The 18,295-nt window shown below is 42.8% G+C and overlaps 1 long non-coding RNA gene across 2 annotated transcripts in view; it reads left to right on the top strand.

Moving 5' to 3' along the window:
• LOC121015447 (uncharacterized) overlaps positions 1-17,439 on the top strand; it is a 31,692-nt gene extending 14,253 nt beyond the window's left edge. The window contains exons 4-5 of one of the 2 annotated variants that reach the window (XR_005783834.1): positions 4,097-4,215; positions 17,250-17,439. This is a non-coding gene — a long non-coding RNA (uncharacterized LOC121015447). Of the gene's footprint in view, positions 1-4,093; positions 4,216-17,249 lie in introns of both variants that reach the window. The other variant, XR_005783833.1, reaches the window with a different exon arrangement.
• The last annotated feature ends 856 nt before the right edge of the window (positions 17,440-18,295 follow it).

Here is an 18,295-nt window from a genome sequence, read left to right as displayed (position 1 = left end):
TTCCTTCCTTCCTTCCTTCCTTCCTTCCTTCCTTCCTTCCTTTTTTTTTTATCCCTGGCTACTTTTTTTTTTTTTTAAGTTTATTAATTTATTTTGAGAGAGAGAGAGAGCAAGTACAAGCAGGGGAGGGGCAGAGAGAGGGAGAGAGAGAATCCCAAGCAGGCTCTGCACTGTCAGCACAGAGCCTGACAAGGGCTCCATCTCATGAACCGTGAGGTCATGACCTGAGCTGAGACCAAGAGTTGGACTCTTAACTGACCGAGCCACCAGGCGCCCCAATCCCTGGCTACTTTTAAAGCTGGATCACCATGTACATATTCTGTAAGGTCATCAGTGACAGCACATTGGTTGCCGTTTCTTCAACGTTTATTTATTTTTGGGACAGAGACAGAGCATGAACGGGGGAGGGGCAGAGAGAGAGAGGGAGACACAGAATCAGAAACAGGCTCCAGGCTCTGAGCCATCAGCCATCAGCCCAGAGCCTGACGTGGGGCTCGAACTCCCGGACCGCGAGATCGTGACCTGGTTGAAGTCGGACGCTTAGCTGACTGCGCCACCCAGGCGCCCCAGTTGCCGTTTCTTGAAAATGCTTCTCTGTAGAAGTGTTCATATGTGCCTGGAACACTGTTTCTGCTTTCTTAGATGCCTGTTTATTCCCCACACTGAAGATTCCTTAGAATCATTGAAAGTAAGTCTTTTGACATGGGTTAGGGGGGAGTGAATGGGGAAGAGGATGAAGAAAGGAGCTTAATCATTTAAAAATGTCAATAATTCTTACTCTTTCCCTGGGTCTGTCACCTTCTGTCTATGCCTCGGTTTCCTCACGTGCAAAACTGAGATGGTAATAGGGCCAAGCTCAGAGAGGTGGAGGGTACAATGGGTTACTATTGGTTAAGTGTTTTGAGCACTGTCTGTGGCATAATAAGTGCTCTTTTTGTCCCCCATCCTTATTTATATTCTAATCACTACATAAGGAGTCAGAGGGGCTGGCCTTTGGAAGGAGAATAATTCTTCATGTCAACACCACCATCACACATTATTGAAGAGATTTTGGTGTGAATGGGGCCATTTGACACCCTAGCTTCCTGTGCCACATTTCCCCTACCTTTCTGAGTAAGGTCTCCTTTCCCTAGGCTCAATGTCTTTCTTTTATCTACTGTAAACCACAGATAACTTATCAGGTTAGTCTGCCAGGGGAATTCGTATCTTAATAAGACTCAGAACCTTAAGTGAAAAGGTGTCATTTATTAAAATTTCAGGAGGTGAGGGGGTGGAAGGGTGTTTCTAGAACCCCTCAAATCACCCCCCCCCCCAGATGTAGTTGCTTCATTCACGTACCAGTGACGCTGACCCTGGCAGGAAGTCACTTGTACTTTTCACTAATTGAGGTCCTGCCCTCTTGAATCTTGCAATCTAAAAGAGAGAACTTTGATCCGGGGTGATAATAAAACAAGTAAGTAATTAAAGCCCAGGGATGCAGATTGAGTAACTGCTCTGTCCCAGGTATTGGCATGGAGGTGCCGGGCGCACTGAGGTGGAACCAGACTTGTTTGCCTTTTAGAACCTCACGGTGTATTGGAAGGGACAAAATACATCAGACGGTGATAAGGAAATGTGTGTGAGTAAAAGGAAAAGAGGTGTGTGTTGACAGAAGACAGCCTGAGGAGTTTAGCAAACAGGAACCTTTCTCAAGAACTTGAAAGCGTTGGAGGTCTTTCGAAAGGGCTAGTTGTACACTGCCTGGAGGCTAAGGTAGGAACTGGAAAGGGACTTAGGCCAGCCCTTGCTAGCTGGAGGGTTAACTGTATGCTTCAGCACAAGGATCTTGGCTGGAGAGAAATGGGAGCCAGAGCATCGATGACTCATTCTCATCTACTTGACATCATCTTCAGATTTTCGTTTAACTTTTCCCATCCACGTCAGATGCCCCTAATTCTTGGGTGGTCTGCCATGCCACTTCCTGCCAAGTCCCAGCAACTTTATTCTGAGTGGAGGTCTGGGGGTACTGGATCTTATTTCAAAAGGAGAGGGGAAATTGAAACCAGAAAGGCTTTGTGACAGACTTTAGGAGATTCTTTTTTTTTTTTTTTTTTTTTTTCCCAGCACAGGTTTCTCCAGGCTGGTATCTCTAGCTTAGACTTTCTATTTTATTTATCTGTTTGTTTGGTTGGTTTGGTTTGGTGAGAGTTAACTATTCAAAATGGAAGTCCTTTTATAATTCAATCTAGTTATGCAAACATAGCCCATTGATGTTAACAAGTAGAGACCAGATGCAAATAATCCACTGGGGCATAACATGGAATAACTAGCAGGAGCTAAAGCAGGCTGTCTCCCCACCACCCTATTACCTCATAAGAATTCCTTCCATGTGGAAATGAGCATGAGGAGAATTTTAAAAAATAATAAAAAACAGGACTCTTACGATGTTTCAAATGGCCGTAAAATGACAGCAGTAGTGGAGATGCTTGGATCACACAAGATTGCCATATAAACAACTGAAGTCACTCCAGAGTTCTGTGGAATTAGGCATGCGTCCCTAAGAAAGGTTAGGTGCCTCCATCTCATGAAGGATAAATTGATTCCAATGGGAAAACAGATTCCAAACGGAGGTCACCGAGTCAGTGATTCATACCCAGGTGCACACGAGAAGATCTGGTTCTATGCAATTCATTGAACAGGGCATCGCTGCCATGATGAAATTGTATGCCATTCCCTGCAGCACTGGGTGTTTTAACTGTTCTGGATAGATAGTCAATCAGTTGTTAGGTGAGGCCGAATACAGGGAATCCTAGAATGGCAATGGTGAGGCCATTTTCTGCAGCAAAGAAAGTTTTAGTTGAGTAAAAGAGCTAGGCAATATAAACAAACTTACAGGGAGTCACCAAACCTCTGAGCTGGCCTCCATTTCTGCCTGCTTTTCTCAAAATGCCATTGCCTTATGAGTGGCTATTTGATCAAGAGGCCTAAGTCTTGACTAATGTAGTGGGTCTGATTTTCTGCTTTCAGAATAATTCTTTATTTTAAAAGGGTTTTTTGTTGTTGTTTTTGGTATTTGTGTAGGTGTGTGTGGGGAGCGGGGGGGGGGGGAGGTCCTCCAGGACTGTGAGCTCTGTGAACCTTCCTAAGTGGCTGAGATTAAGATGAGAAGTTCTTGGGGGCAAAGTGTTGGCATGGGGATGGGGGCAGTGGGGGAGAGAGCATTACTTTGTGAGGGAAGCCAGAGTCCAGAAAAGCATTTGGGTGAAATCTTCCTGATTTAGCTCTGGGACAGAATTAGACACGACCGGGAAATCCCCAAAAGGTGCCCAGTAAATGTTGGCAGAATGAAGGTTAACCAAAACTCTGAAGCTCCTCTTGCGAGATTGTCCAGCTCTTCAATGTTCTCAACAGGAGTTCTTCCTGAAGTCAACCCTAAATCTCTCCTCCAGCATCCTTAGCTCATTTCTCTCTCCTGTTCCAAGGAGAAATAAGATGCTGATACTGCTATTCTTAGGCCCCAATTAAATTCGTACATATTAAAATCTGCCCTCAATCTTCCATTTTGTGGGCTACATAACCCCAATTTTGTAAGCTTTTCTTTCAAAAAGGTAATTTCAAACATTTCCATGTGCCAATCTTCAGAATCACAAATGTTTAGAAATAACTTACAGGTTACCATAAAGACGTAGCCACACTGAAATGAATAATGTACTTAATTCATGAAGGTGCCGCTTCCTGTTGAAATCCCTGCATCCTGGGCAGTGGGGGGCAGCGCTGCAGGTTTCTGCCTTCTCTCTGGAGCCTGGAAGGAGGTGAAAGCTGATGAGCCAGGCTAATAAGATGCAGCCTCACACTGATTAAATGTCCATTTTCTTGGGGGAAATGGCTGACAGGAGCAGGATAAAGCTGTCAGGAAGCTTGTAGCAATTTCCCCAAATCTACCACTACCAGTGAGCTTTATTTGTGTTCTTAGAGCTATTATTAGCAAAACAATGGCTGGAAAATGTACCAAGGAGAAAATTAAGAAATGACAGGCTTGTTTTTAAAAAGAAAGAGAAAAGTTTCTTTTGTTAAATTTTGTTAAGTTTTTTTGTTTTGTTTGTTTTTTTTTCAGCAGAAAGTTTCACTTAGCAAAATACATCGTCCAACCATGGCGTCTGGGTGAGGAAAGTGAACGAGCAAGAGTGAGCTCCGGTTACCTGTGTGGAGGCATTAATTTCAGCGTCTACTGCCCAGGTGGGAGCGTGAGCTCAGGGCTCTCTACAAGGGATGCGAAGGGGGAATTTAACAGTACAATGTAGAGTTTGCCTTAAAATCCTAAAGCCACCTGTAAGCCGTGGTGTAGGTGCTGATGGGGTAGAGAGGGCATGCAGGAGTGCAGTGGTGAACAGAGAGAGCTGCTGTTTTTCCAAAGTAACAGGGGTACCTGGGTGGCTCAGTTGGTTAAGTGTCCAACTCTTGGTTTCTGGTCAGGTCATGATCTCGAGGTTCTGGGTTTGAGCTTCGTATCAGGATCTGGACTGACAGCTCGGAGCCTGGAGCCTGCTTCAGATTCTGTGTCTCCCTTTCTCTCTGCCCCTCCCCCACTCATGCTGTCTCTCTCTCTCTCTCTCTCTCTCTCTCTCTCTCTCTTTCTCTCTCTCAAAATAAATAAACTTTCTCAAATAAATAAACTTAATAAATAAAAATGCAGGAGCGCCTGGATGGCTCACTTGGTTAAGCATTCGACTTCGGCTCAGGTCATGATGTCAAGGTTCATGAGTTCCAGCCCCATGTCGGGCTCTGTGCTGACAACTCAGAGCCTGGAGCCTGCTTTGGATTCTGTGTCTCCCTCTCTCTCTGCCCTTCCCCCATTCATGCTCTGTCTCTCTGTGTCTCTCAAAAATGAATAAATGTTAAAAAAATTTTTTTTAATAAAATAAAAATACAAAAGGAGTAACAGAGAGGTATCTAGCTAGGGTTGTGCTGTTCAATACCGTAGCCACCAGCTACAGGAGGCTATTGAGAGGGTGCATTGTGGCTGGTCTGACGAGATGGCTGTAAGTGTAAAATACACACTAAAGTTCAAAAGAGTTTATAGTAAAAAAAGGATGCCAAAAACATCATTAATTGCTCTTAAGATTGACTACATGTTGAAATGATATTTCGGATAGATTCAGTTAAACAAAATATATTATTACAGTGAATGCTTCAACAGGGATGAACCTTGAAAACATGCTAAATGAAAGAAGCCAGATGCAAAAAACCCACACATTTTGTGATCGCACTTGTATGAAGTGGCCAATAGGCAAATCCATAGACAAAAGGTACAGGAGTGGTTGCTTAGGGCTGGGGGGAGGGGAGTGGTTTGGAGGGAAATGGGAAGTGAGTGCTAATGGGTATGTTTGTTTGTTTTTTTTTTTCACGAAGTGACGAAAATGTTCTAAAATTGATTTTGGCAATGTTGCACAGCTCAGTGAATATATTCAGTTGTATATTTTATTTCTTTTTTACTTATTTATTTTTATCTTTAAATTTTTGTTTAGTTGTACACTCTATTTTATTTTATTTTATTTTTTTAATTTTTAATTTTTAATTTTTTAAAAGTAAGCTCTACACCCAACGTGGGGCTTGAACTCACGTCCCTGAGATCAAGAGTCACATGCTCCACCAACTGAGCCAGTCAGGCACCCCTCAGTTGTACATTTTGAAATGGGTTAATCATATGGTATGTGAATTATATTTCAATAAAGCCATTTAAAATAATTTAAAAATTTTGGAGGCAAAAGAGCTAATTTTACCTGTTTATTTTAAACTTTTAACAATGAGCTGCCAGAAAATTTAAAATTACTTAAGTGGATGGCAGTATATTCTGTTGAAGCCTGTGGGCTAAGCAACCAAGGGTGAAGCGGCTATGGAAATCTAGGGCTAGTGCTGCCCAAAGTGAAAGTCATAAACACAGGGCAGAGGACCTGACAGAAAGGTTCACCTTTGGTGCAGGGTGAGCAGGAATGAGGGGTGAGGGAGAACCTGACTTGGAAGGTTGGGGGTTTTGAGGATAAGGGTAAAACTCGAGGACTGGGACAGGCCTCTGCACCAAGTACCAGCACGCGGGGCTGAGGAGCAGACCAGAATTTTTGGTCTCTAGGCAAACAGGGGGCGCTGTCTTTAGTCACCTCCCCGGAAGACTCTTATCAGCCCAGCCGTGAGCAACACTGAGTTATCTTTCTCAAGTGGCTGCCCCAGCTGCCTCAGGCTCTGTTCTCCAACCTCTGGGGCTGAGAGGAGCCAGGGCTTGACTCACCAGTAACATATTTGCATACCTGGAACCCAGCCTCCGTGAGATGCAGACAGCAGGTGGGGACCTCCAGCCTTACCCAGGGGGGTGAAAGCTTGGAAACTTCTTCAAGGAGTACTAGCCAAGGGAGTTTTTCTGGTCTGTTTGTGAAACGTGATAAACAAACCCTAGTGTTAGAGGTTTTGCTGATTGTAGCAGAAGGGGAAGCCTTGGGTACCTTCTTGGCATCCTCTCCTTCAGTGAGGTTTCTTTCTGACTCAGTTACACACCCATTCCCAAAAACGTATAACACTATGTCAAAGAACACAGCTCAGTGGATGTTGGATAAGGAAGCTACACTTTTAGGGCCTCCACAGAGAAAGGATCCCATGGCTCATCTCTGGAGACGAGAGAGATAATGGGACTGAAGGACGCAAAGGGGTGATTGGCCAAATGAACTGCAACCCCAAAGGCCTAGTTCTGGAGGAGAGGTGAGTAGCCTAGAAAGGGGAGAGAAAACCAAATACACTGTACTCGGTGTAGAGTGAGTATTTGGCACTATTGTGTGCCCTGTCCAAAATATGTCCTGACATTTGCTCCCACTGCAGTAAACTTTACTTTTTTTCATGACGACTGCATATCAGGTTTCCACAGACCCGGTGGGTCGCAAGCAAAGAAAACCGGGTAGGCAAATTTCGTGAACCTAGGGGCATTGTCTGAGCAAAGTAAGATCTCCTGTTTTCTTGTCCTGATGGAGTAGCAGCAGAAAGTTAATGAAAGTCAATGAAGGCAGAGGAGACACAGACGAGACCATCTTCTATATGACTGTAAGCTCCCTAAAAGCAAGGATTAGAAATTATTTGCCTCTCATGTCCACAATAGGGCCTGGAGGGTGGTGAGTACTCCAGGAATATTTGTAGCATGGGTGGATGAATGGAGGGCAGGTGAGAGGCACAGGACACAGGAGATAATTAATTAACATTGGGTTATGTAATGATGTTTTGCGGGGGTGGGTGATGGCAAGGAAAGGCTGGAGAAAGATTTCATTTATGTGATAGGCAAATAAATTCTGGAAGTGTTAAGTTAAAACTAGTATGATTGCATATTTAGTTTTGTCATCTTTCTAGCTTTTTTTGAGCAGTGCTTAATGCTGAATGAGCGTGAGGGTAGAAGGGGGAAAGGAGGACTAGAATTATAGCTCATGGGCCTCTCTCATTCTGGATCTTGTAAAATGCAAACCACTGAGGAGTGGACAAATGAATTAATGATGATGTTGTCAGGGCCCTCAGAATAAATATTGCCTTTTCCATTCCCACCGCTGGTTCTACATAGTGCAAGCTGACGTATCCTCGAAAGGCTGAGATCTCCTCATTCTTATCTTCTGAGTCAGGCAGCACGAGATGGTGAAAAACTTCCTCAAAAAGCATTTGTATCATTTACCCCTGTCCCTTCAAGCCAAGGTGATCCTTTCTGGCCAAGGATCCTGTCCTATAAGTGAGTTGGCTTTTTGTATTTGGCAGTTAGAAATCTAAATTTAAAGTCAAGGTACTTAAAAGTCAGAATACAGAAAGAGTTTCTATCTCCAGATAATTCTATCATGGAGCTCAAAAGGCTCATCTGGAATATTAGAGGGCAGGGAACTTCAAAGAAAGCAAAACCATGTGTTATTATCAGAATGAACGTAGATCTCTAAGAATTCTGTGAAACCCTCTTATGTGGGTCCATGGCATGCTAGTAATTGAGGTGGACGTGGTCCTGGCTGGGTGAGCTAAGAAAGCTGGATTCTTCTAAGGAAATAACTTTCTATGATATCATGATGGGGATGTGCAGGTGCAGTTGGGTGGGAGCCCTTGGCAGCAGGGCTCCCTGTAATGGGTCCAAATCCCTGGTGCCCGTGCTCTCCTGCTCAAGTCACTTCTGCTCATGGACCTGTACTATGACTCACAGGCAGCCAGCAGCAGCTGAGAGGAAATGATGTGGCAACTGTGTCCAAAGATGATGGCTAAATGTTGAAAATAGAAAAGAAAATCCATTAAAAAAGTATGCCGTTGTATTTTATAAAGGCTGTGCAAGATTTAAAAAGCATGTTTAGCATTCCAAGTATTTTCCCTTTTGTGTCTTTAGAGACTAGCTCTGAGGGTGATTTTTTGTTTACTTAACATTTAATCAAAAGAGATTTGGACCCTGCCAGCTTTTGAACAACAGCTTCAGTAGCCCTGCCTCTTTGCATTTAGTGCGAAGAGAGAAACTTCAACCAGACGGAGAATTTGATGTCTGTAATATGCACTAAAAGATCAGCTGGTCTAACTTTACAGGGCTAATAAAAGGGAAGAATTTTCCTGTGCTCAGGTCTTTTATGAATTATAAATAACCATTCACTTTGGAAGATAGCACATCATAAAATTTTTTTTCACAAATATGCACAAATCCATTTTAAGATCCAAGGAAAAAGATGTTCAGAAGTCTCAGATGTACTCAGTTTTGATTTCGTTGGGAAACATGTTCTTTTACCATATGGATGCTTTTAAGGGGGCCTTCAGCTGGGGCTTAGTAATGGTACCCCAGTGGCTAAATAAGGGATTTCTTTCCTTCTAACATTATTTCTCTGTTATTAAAGGTGGAAAAACCTTCCACAAATAGCATACTATTAGACTGCTTTAGGGGGTGTCCTGGGAATCAAGGTTATGTATTGCTCCAGAAATACTGTCTGTAATTATCATTCCTCAGTGGTTCTGAGGATGCAGTCTGGGTGTTTTCATTAATTTCTTGATTCTGCTAGTCTGGAGTGCGTGCCTGCTCTTGATATTCAATATTTTGCAGTAGGAGTTTTTTGTGGGGTTTTTTTTAGGGTCACAGGTCTCTCCCCCTCCCTTCCTCTCATAATAACCATTTCCTGGCTTCTTTTGTCTGCTAAAATAAAAAGGTACGAAAGACTAGATTTGAAAAGGAAGAGAGCTCAGATGTGAGATTCTTCCAAATCCAAGCCTTTATCTACCCTATTTATAATTTAATATGAATATTAAGAGAGAGAGCATTCAGATCTGACAAACAACTGAGGAGAATCCACAGGTCAGACTAGCATATCGATGTCTCTCCCCAGCACATTATTATGAGTGTTTCCAAACAAAGTTGAAAGAATTTTACAGTGAATACCCATATGCCCCACCATCTAGTCATAGATTCTACCCTTAACATTTAACCATTTTTATTTTATCACATATCTGTACATCCCTCCTCTATTAATCCTTTCAAAGTAGATTGTAAGCATCAATCAATTTCCACTTAAAAACTTCAATATTTCCTTTCTTTTTTTCTGTTGTGAAATTTATATACAATGAAATGTACAATCTTAAGTGTACATTTTCTGAGTTTGGACAAATGTATACCTGTGTTCCCAAGCTTCTGTAAACACATAGAACATTACCATCATCCCAGAAAGTTCCCTCGTGCCACTTCCCGTCAATCCTCACCCTTACTTCCCTTCCCAGAGGCAACTGCTGTTTTGAGTTTTGTCACTGCAGATTAGTTTTGCCTATTCTAGAATTTCATGTAAGTGGGATCACATAGGATGAACTTTTTAATGTAAGACTTCTTTCACTGAGCCTACTGTTTTTGAAATTCAGTCATGTTATCGTGTAACACTAATTCATCTGTTCCATTGTGTTGCTGAGTAGTATTCCATTATATGACTATACCACAGTGTGTGTAGCTATTCCCTGCTCATAGATACCTGGGCCATACTCAGTTTTTGGCTATTGTGCCTAAAGCTGTTGGGAACATTTTTATAAAAGTCTTTTTAAAGATTTATGTTTTCGTTTCCCATTTGTGGGAAAAGACCCATTGGTGTTGACTGCTGAATCACAGGATGAATGTGTGTTTTGTTTCAAAGAAACTGCCATTCCTCTTTCTAAAGTGGGTGCACCATTTTGTACTCCCACCAACAATGTAGGAGAGTTCCAGTTGCTTCCCATCTTTGCTGACATTTAATGTTGTCAGCCTATTTACTTTTAAACCATTTTGGTGAGGGTGTAGTAATGCCTCATTGTGGTTTTAATTTGCCGTTTCCCAATGAATAAGGGCATTGAACACGTTGTCATGTGCTTATTTGTCATTCATACATCTTCTTTTGTGAAGTATCTGTTCAAAACTTCTGTTCATTCAAAATTTTCTTTGTCTTTATTGTTCAGTGGGAGTCCTTTATACATTCTGGACTGATGTCCTCTGTGGAGTTTATGTTTCACAAATATTTTCTTTCAGTCCATGACTTGCCTATTAATTTTCCTTTAAATTTTTTAAAATATTTATTTATTTATTTATTTATTTAGAGCCAGCAAGCTGGGGAGGGTCAGAGACACAGGGAGAAATTCCAAGCAGGCTCAGGTCTGTCAGTGCAGAGCCCCATAGGAGGCTCCAACACACAAACTATGAGATCATGACCTGAGCGGAAGCCAAGAGTCAGACACTTACCTGAGGGAGCCACCCGGGTACTCCTCATTTTATTTTTTAAATGTTTATTTATTTATTTTTTAGAGAAAACGAGATTGCCAGCGGGGGAAGGGCAGAGAGAGAGAATCCCATGCAGGCTCCCTGCTCTCAGCACGGAGCCTGACAGGGGCTCCATATCACAAACTGCAAGATCAAGACCTGAGCTGGAGTCAAAGAGACAGACACTTAGCAGACTGAGCCACCCAGGAGTCCCTTGCCTATTCATTTTCTTAAAAAAAAAATTTTTTTTTAATGTTTATTCATTTTTGAGACAGAGTAACAGAATGTGAGTGGGGGAGGGGCAGAGAGAGAGGGAGACACAAAATCTGAAGCAGGCTCCAGGCTCCGAGCTGTCAGCACAGAGCCCGATGCGGGGCTCAGACCCACAAACCGCTAGACCGTGACCTGAAGTCTGGTGCCCAACCAACTGAGCCACCCAGGCGCCCCTTGCCTATTCATTTGCTTAATGGTCTCTAGTGATGGAAAGTTTTTTTATTTTGATGAAGTCTGATTTATCAGTGTTTTCTTTTATGGTTATTGTGACCTAAACAAAGCACATTGATCTCAATAAATGGTGTACCCAAAAATCTATTGTAGCCTCAAAAACACTCAAAGCTTCACTGGCTTAATTGCAATAGATGTGTCTTCCTGAAAAAAAACATCTATTTACATGCATTTTTGGGAACAACTGAGGAAAACCTGGTGACTTGTAAACACTCACTCTCAGTATCCCAGACGATGAAACAAATTCTAGACCTCCCTTGCTACTTTGCACTACAATAACAAGACTTCTGTTTTCGGTTTGTTTCGTTGCGAAGATTTTTATTTTTTATTTTTAAGTAATCTTTCCACCCAACATGTGGCTCAAACTCACAACCCTGGGATCAAGAGTCGCATGCTCCATAGACTGAGTCTTCTGTTTTATTGGTGGAAAGAGTCACCACCTGGTCAAAGTCATGTTATGGTATCAAGTCAGTCCTTTGGCTTATGGGCATCACAAATGTTTTTTTTTTTTTAATTAATTAATCATATGTTATTGAGAAATCATATTATTTTTTTAAATTTTTTTTCAACGTTTTTTATTTATTTTTGGGACAGAGAGAGACAGAGCATGAACGGGGGAGGGGCAGAGAGAGAGGGAGACACAGAATCGGAAACAGGCTCCAGGCTCCGAGCCATCAGCCCAGAGCCTGACGCGGGGCTCGAACTCACGGACCGTGCGATCGTGACCTGGCTGAAGTCGGACGCTTAACCGACTGTGCCACCCAGGCGCCCCGAGAAATCATATTATAAACAGTTTGAATGTATGGCATGAATGGATGAAGTCTTCCCCACAAAGTCTTCAAGGAATTGAACTAAAGGAAAGAAATCTACAGAGAGACCCAGGTGTTAGTGACAGCATGGGGCAAAATTAAGAGCAGATTGAAGAGGGGAATGGTCGACAATGAGAAAAGCAGAACTTGGAAAAATAGAAACCAGCTGAAGAGACATTCAACCTGTTGTGATTCTTTCAACCTGTTACTGGGCTCCACATCTTCCCAAGATTGCACCCCAGACTCTTTGCCAAATGCTGTGTTGTCACTAAAGCTGTTTGATTTCTCCCTTTGTTTCCTTTTGGGACCTAAGGGACACTCAATACGGACATGACATTTTGAAAACTAAACTCACATCTTTTTCACCCTATCTTCATTGTTGTTCTGGCCTACTTTCTCTTAGACACTTTCTTGAGGGTGTGGGCTGAATGTGGTCTTTCAAACTTTCATGCCAACTCCCTTACGTGTCTTTCCCTCTCTGATTCCATCTTTTCCTGGGATCATTAATGTTCTGAAACTGCTTATTTAGTTGTGGGTTACCCTGGGCCTTCTGTGTCTTCTGTCCTCTATTTTTTTTTTTTTTAAATCACTGAAATGATTTCCTTCTTTATTAGAGACTGATTCAGGAAAGAAAAGGGGTGAGACTTGAGTGGATGATTTTTGCTGTTTGACTACAGGTTGAAACGAGCAGTTGGATTTTTGGGTTTCATTGATCCTCTAGGTTTTTATAACCAATTCCTTTGGTTACTGATTGTATGATTCTCACTGGAAATTATCTGGAAATATGAACTATGGAGAGAGAGCACCAATTAGCAAAGCTCTAGGTGGTTTTAACCCTGGAGAATATTCCCCAATGACTATGTGGGTGTGCCTGCCAGGCCTGGAGAGGATCTAGGCTAACGATGAGTTTCCTAACCCACCAGTCCTTGTCCAGTTGCTGGAGTATGAAGATTAGATGTGGGTGGTAAGATTTCCTGGCCTCCTGGATCTATTCCTGAAGAGAGCAGATAAGGTCAGGATGAGGGAAGTCTAGGTTCTGAGTTAGAAAAATCAAGTACGATTTCAGGGTCTCTGAAACAAAGATATGTCCTGAGTAATTCATACACAAACATGATTGAAGTAATCAGAAGGGAGAAATGAATGGGGTTAGAGTCACAGGGCCACATGATAAATTATGCCTGGCTATGCAAGTAGGTTAAATCATTTCCTAAGATGTTGCCAACAGCACAAATATCTGCATTTAGCAACACATGCAACCAAAAAGGGAACCAAAAATACTCCCCAAGTTTCTTCTTCTTTGGAATAGTGATTCCTGCTATTTTACTGTCTCCATTGAGGCACTCAGGGATCTTGGGTGAAGTCAGCTAGGTCGGTCCCCCTGGCCAGCCATGTGGGTGGACTTAAGTGGGTACCCGAAAGTGGTGGGGAGGGTTGTGAAGCTGTCCTGTTGCCAACCCTCCCCAAGACCATTTTCTGCTCCTGCATATTTTTCTTTATACCAATGGGAGTGGGAGGTGAAAGTATCCAAAACCCAGTCTTGGAATCTTTTTTTTTCTTTTTTTCACTTTGAGCTACTTGAAAATGTATATAAAGTAAAATGCAGAACCTTGAAACCCTGTTTCAGCCTGAAACTCACTTGGCTCAGTTGGATTGGCTAGGCTGCAGGGTCCTTTACAAGCAGAAGAGCCTGGGTTGGATAAGAGAAATGGATAATTCTGGATGGGACCCATGGGAAGCATACACTGATTCTTTCCTCTGACTCTTCCTTTCTTTCTTCCTTCTTTATTTCCTCCCTCCTTTTCTCCCTCTCTCTCCTGTTCCTTCCTTCCTCCTTCCCACCACCACCCCCCTTCTCTTTTGTGCCCTTCCTCTCTTCCTCTTTGTATTCTTGTGTTTTTTTTTTTTAATTTTTTTTTTAACGTTTATTTACTTTTGAGACAGAGAGAGACAGAGCATGAACGGGGGAGGGTCAGAGAGAGAGAGGGAGACACAGAATCTGAAACAGGCTCCAGGCTCTGAGCTGTCAGCACAGAGCTCGACGCGGGGCTCGAACTCACAAACTGTGAGATCATGACCTAAGCCGAAGTCGGACGCTTAACCGACTGAGCCACCCAGGCGCCCCTCTCTGTATTCTTATATTCTGCCGCTCCATCTTCTAAGGAACTGGTCTGAGAACAAAGGGAGAGACATGGTAAGGAAGAAGACTAAAGAAACTTTTCTTGTGACTGAATAAAAACTGACAATAAAAATGCCAAAGTTTGGTGATTATACTGATAACTGAATGGGAAATCAGTACTGTACAGAAGCTTCACTTACTTTTTAGGCAAGATAATTCTTTTGATATATTTACCAGAGTTCGGCAGGAACATCTGGCTGACTAGCAGTTATATTTTCTGAAGGGAGGGGGCAGCCATTGCTACCGTCAAGTATCCTCTAACTTTTCCTTAGTACCATAAGGTTTATCTGAATCTCACAATATCTGTGATCTTCTGAGTTCCAAATTTCCCTTCAAGCTGATGTTTGTCTTTCATTTGTTTTCTAATTAGCATTCAGGTTTTCAGCCCTAGAGTGCACTGCCAGAGGCAGAACGTCTCCCTTGGTGGTGACCCTTGTTGTCATTCTTCTAAAGTGAATTCACAGGACTGTTCTGTGACTTTCAACTTTGCTCTGTGATACGAGGTCTGTGAATGTTTAGTTGACAATACGTGTGCGCCTCTCTCATTTCCTGTTTTTAAGGGCTGCACTTAATTTATTTGAAAGGGTGGAATATTTTAAATTACAATTCAGCAGTTTTACTAAGGAAGGCTGTAAAACACAATGAGCAAGGAGTTTTACTTCCTCCTCACAATTGCTACTCCCGGTTTTGAAATCTTGATATCCTCCAATCAGTGGGAATGACTTTAACTTAGGCTGGAACAGTTTGAACAGCAACCAAGCCATGGCTGGAACTATAGAAGGGCAAGGGATTCCTGCACACTATAATTCCATTTTTCCAGACGCCTTATTAGTACCCGGAATGTGTCTGCTTATGCTTGATATTGTTCTATCATGTTGAGTTCCCCTCCCCCAGGCACAGCATTTGGATTGGTTACAGAATACAGTTGCTCAGCCAATCAAGTGAAACCTTTCTCCTGCAACCCTAGCAACACCTGACAATGGTCATTGACAAATGTTAGCAGAAAAATCCCTCACAAATCCAACCAGCCATGAAAGTGGTTTCTGGCGAGGGCAAACAGCTAGTCCTGCCCACAGAGCACTTTGTGTGGCCAGAGGACTTGGTGTTTGGTGCCAGATCTGTAAAAACAGAACCTGCATGTGGATGCCTACCTCAGTATGCTACCACTTAGGCTGAGCTGGCTTTGGTCAAAGCCATTGTTGGAGTCAGCGATCTGTTATATGTGTGTACGTAGGGGTGGGTCTCATCTTCTCCCACACCGACCAAACCCTCATCACCAAACAGAATATTTTCAGTGGTTGGAGAAGAAGTCCACGTAAAACTTCGGCTCCAAGGTCACACTTCTTTGTTGGATGGTAATTTGTTCCTTAGGGTAAGGCAAGAGGAACATTTTCTGAGGGCGGCAAGATACCTGGCTGTGTCCCCAGTGGCACTTTTCCAAGCCTTCTGGCTACACATCTTTCACTTCCCAGCCAGCCTCTGAACCCTGTTAGGGTGCAGTTGGCCTGTCTGGCTCACCTGCGGGCACATTGGGACACTCCTCTCAGAAGGCTGCTAGACCTAATGAGCTCTCACTGCTCTCCGGGAGGCTTCATGACTGAGGGATCTGTAGGCAGACCTGGCAGAGGCTAGGGTGGGGGAGGGGGCAGGGAATGGAGAATAAGAAAGGGGGCCTGCCAAAAACATGCACAGACAATTCATACGCAAACACATGTTCCCACAAAGACATAATAGCTGTGTGTATATGATACCCTCCTGAAGTCCCCTTACACGATCATTCCAGTTAGTCTAGCCACCTTGGAGGCATATTTCAAACCCTGGTTGAGTAATTCATTGTGTGGTGATTAGCTGTTAATGAAGCTGAAAATACCTAAATCATCCAAGAAGTAATCTGAATTAATTTTTTTTTTGGTTACACTGCAAGACAAGTCGGTGTCAAGACAAAGACCTGGGGGACACAGAGGCATTTGCACACACAGATATAATGCACACACAGAGATAAACCTAGGTAAGAGGAACAGAGGTAGAACAACCTGGGGTACAAGATGGGGAAAAGAAAGGAAAGGGAAACTTCAAGGACAGACATGAATTGAAGAATGGGAAACCCAAGGTAACATTTTGAAATTAGTGACGTTCATTCAATGCTCCCCACCCACACCCCAGACACCCTCTATTAGGACCACCCTACAGTGCCTGTCTGAATTTAATTTTCCATGGGGGCTGGGGGGAGGGGGTAGCAGTCAGTTTAACGAATTCCTTGGGATTATAAAATGGTAATGGCTTCAAGTCTTAGCCTTTCAGGGGATAGTGATATTTTTCAAAGGGGGCTCATTAAGGTCCAAAGAACCAAATCTCTAATGGTTGAATTGTAAATTGAGAGGAATATCTTTAGTGTGGAGATGTGGCCTTGCTCAAACACATTTGTAAGGTAGAAGCCTTACAAAGAAGGCTGGGGAGGGTGGGGAGTGCAGAGGTGAGCCAACCATCAGATGGATGCTCTACAGAACATGGTGTCAGATGGCAGAGGAAAAGCAGCAGGCCAGACTTACACACAGGAACAAACCAGGAGTTGTTAGAATATTCCATGTCCGTCCTTCAGGGAACTTGGAAACTTTCTGGTGACTTGAGATATGGAAAATTACAGGGGTGCCTGGGTGGCTCAGTAGGTTGGGCATCCGGCTTTGGCTCAGGTCATGATCTTGCGATTCGATTTGTGAGTTTGAGCCCTGCATCTGGCTCTGTGCTGACAGCTCAGAGCCTGGAGCCTGCTTCAGATTGTGTCTCCCTCTCTATCCGCCCCTCCCCCGTTCACACTCCATGTCTCTCTCTCTCAAAAATAAATGATAAACATTAAAAAAATTTTTTTAAAGAAAGAAAATTATAATAAAGGATACCACACATTGTGTTAAAAACCAAACCTTATGTAGCCATATACATGCACATAGTTCTCGGTTTCTGAAAGAAATGAAGCCATTCTGAAAGGAAGTAAAATTGTGGGCATTGTCTATTGAGGAATCAAACAATTTTCTTCCTTTCCCAGATTTTTAGAAGTTTGTCAGTTATTACTGGTCAAGTTTTCGGTGGGTATGAGCAACTATCAACTACGAAGACTATGGAACAACAACAACAACAACAAAAAGTCACATCAAATGTTTACTTCTTGCTCTGGAAGTTCAGAAATCTTGTCTTACTTGTGAAACAGAGAAAGACAAAATAAAATTGACAATGTATATAATATGGTTCTTTGTAACCCAACTTTCCGGGGGGTCAGAAAGAGCCGTATAAAATACCTGAAGCTTCATGAAGGTGCCTGGAGGGAAGAGGTAAAGGTTCTCACTTAGAGTGGATAGTTGATGCTCAACAGTTTGAATTTGACTTGAGGATAAACCAAGAGCCTGCAACTGGGACAAGGCATGTTTATCTTTAGTGCAGCAGTTTGGAGGTGGAGGCATTCCTGCAACAGTCGGCTGGCACATTCTAGGCACAAAATATTTGTTGGTGACCCAGAACCACTGCCTCCAAATCGACCTTCTCTCAATTCACAGATACTATCAAAGGAGGAAAACCCTAGAACCCCAAGAGAAACCCATTTTTCTCCTCTTAATCCCCAAGAGATCAGTGTTTGCTATTTCCATGGCAACCAGAAGACGCAAAATGGCCAAAACCGGAGAGCTACTTCAGATGAAAGCCAGAAAAAAGAAAATTAACAAGAGACATGTTACAGACAGCATGGATGACAGTGTGGCCAGGTTTCCGAAATTTGGGGAGATTTTCTTATTTCTTTCCTTGGAAGAATGCAATGCTGTCCAGAATGTAGCAGTGGAGCTTCTTGCTGTGCTGCTAAATGTTCATTGAGTACTTCGTTTTATTCTTTTCTTGAAAGGAGTGGAGGGACCCATGGGCCTTGGCAGCAATTAAGTGAAAGTAAGCTGTTGGAAATTGCTCTCCTGGCAAGCCTTGATGTTAACCTCAATGAGGAGGCCAGTCTGGCTACAGTGCCCTTGTTCCCTTTCTTCCATGGAGTGAACAAATATTTATTGAGCACCTTCTATTTTCTAGGTAATCTATTCCACACACAACGAAATG

The sequence above is a fragment of the Herpailurus yagouaroundi genome, unplaced genomic scaffold (genome assembly GCF_014898765.1).
Source record: "Herpailurus yagouaroundi ecotype Mexico unplaced genomic scaffold, PumYag 29, whole genome shotgun sequence".
NCBI lineage: Eukaryota > Metazoa > Chordata > Mammalia > Carnivora > Felidae > Herpailurus > Herpailurus yagouaroundi.
Note: the sequence above shows the minus strand (reverse complement) of the source record. Positions and strands in the feature narration are given on the sequence as shown.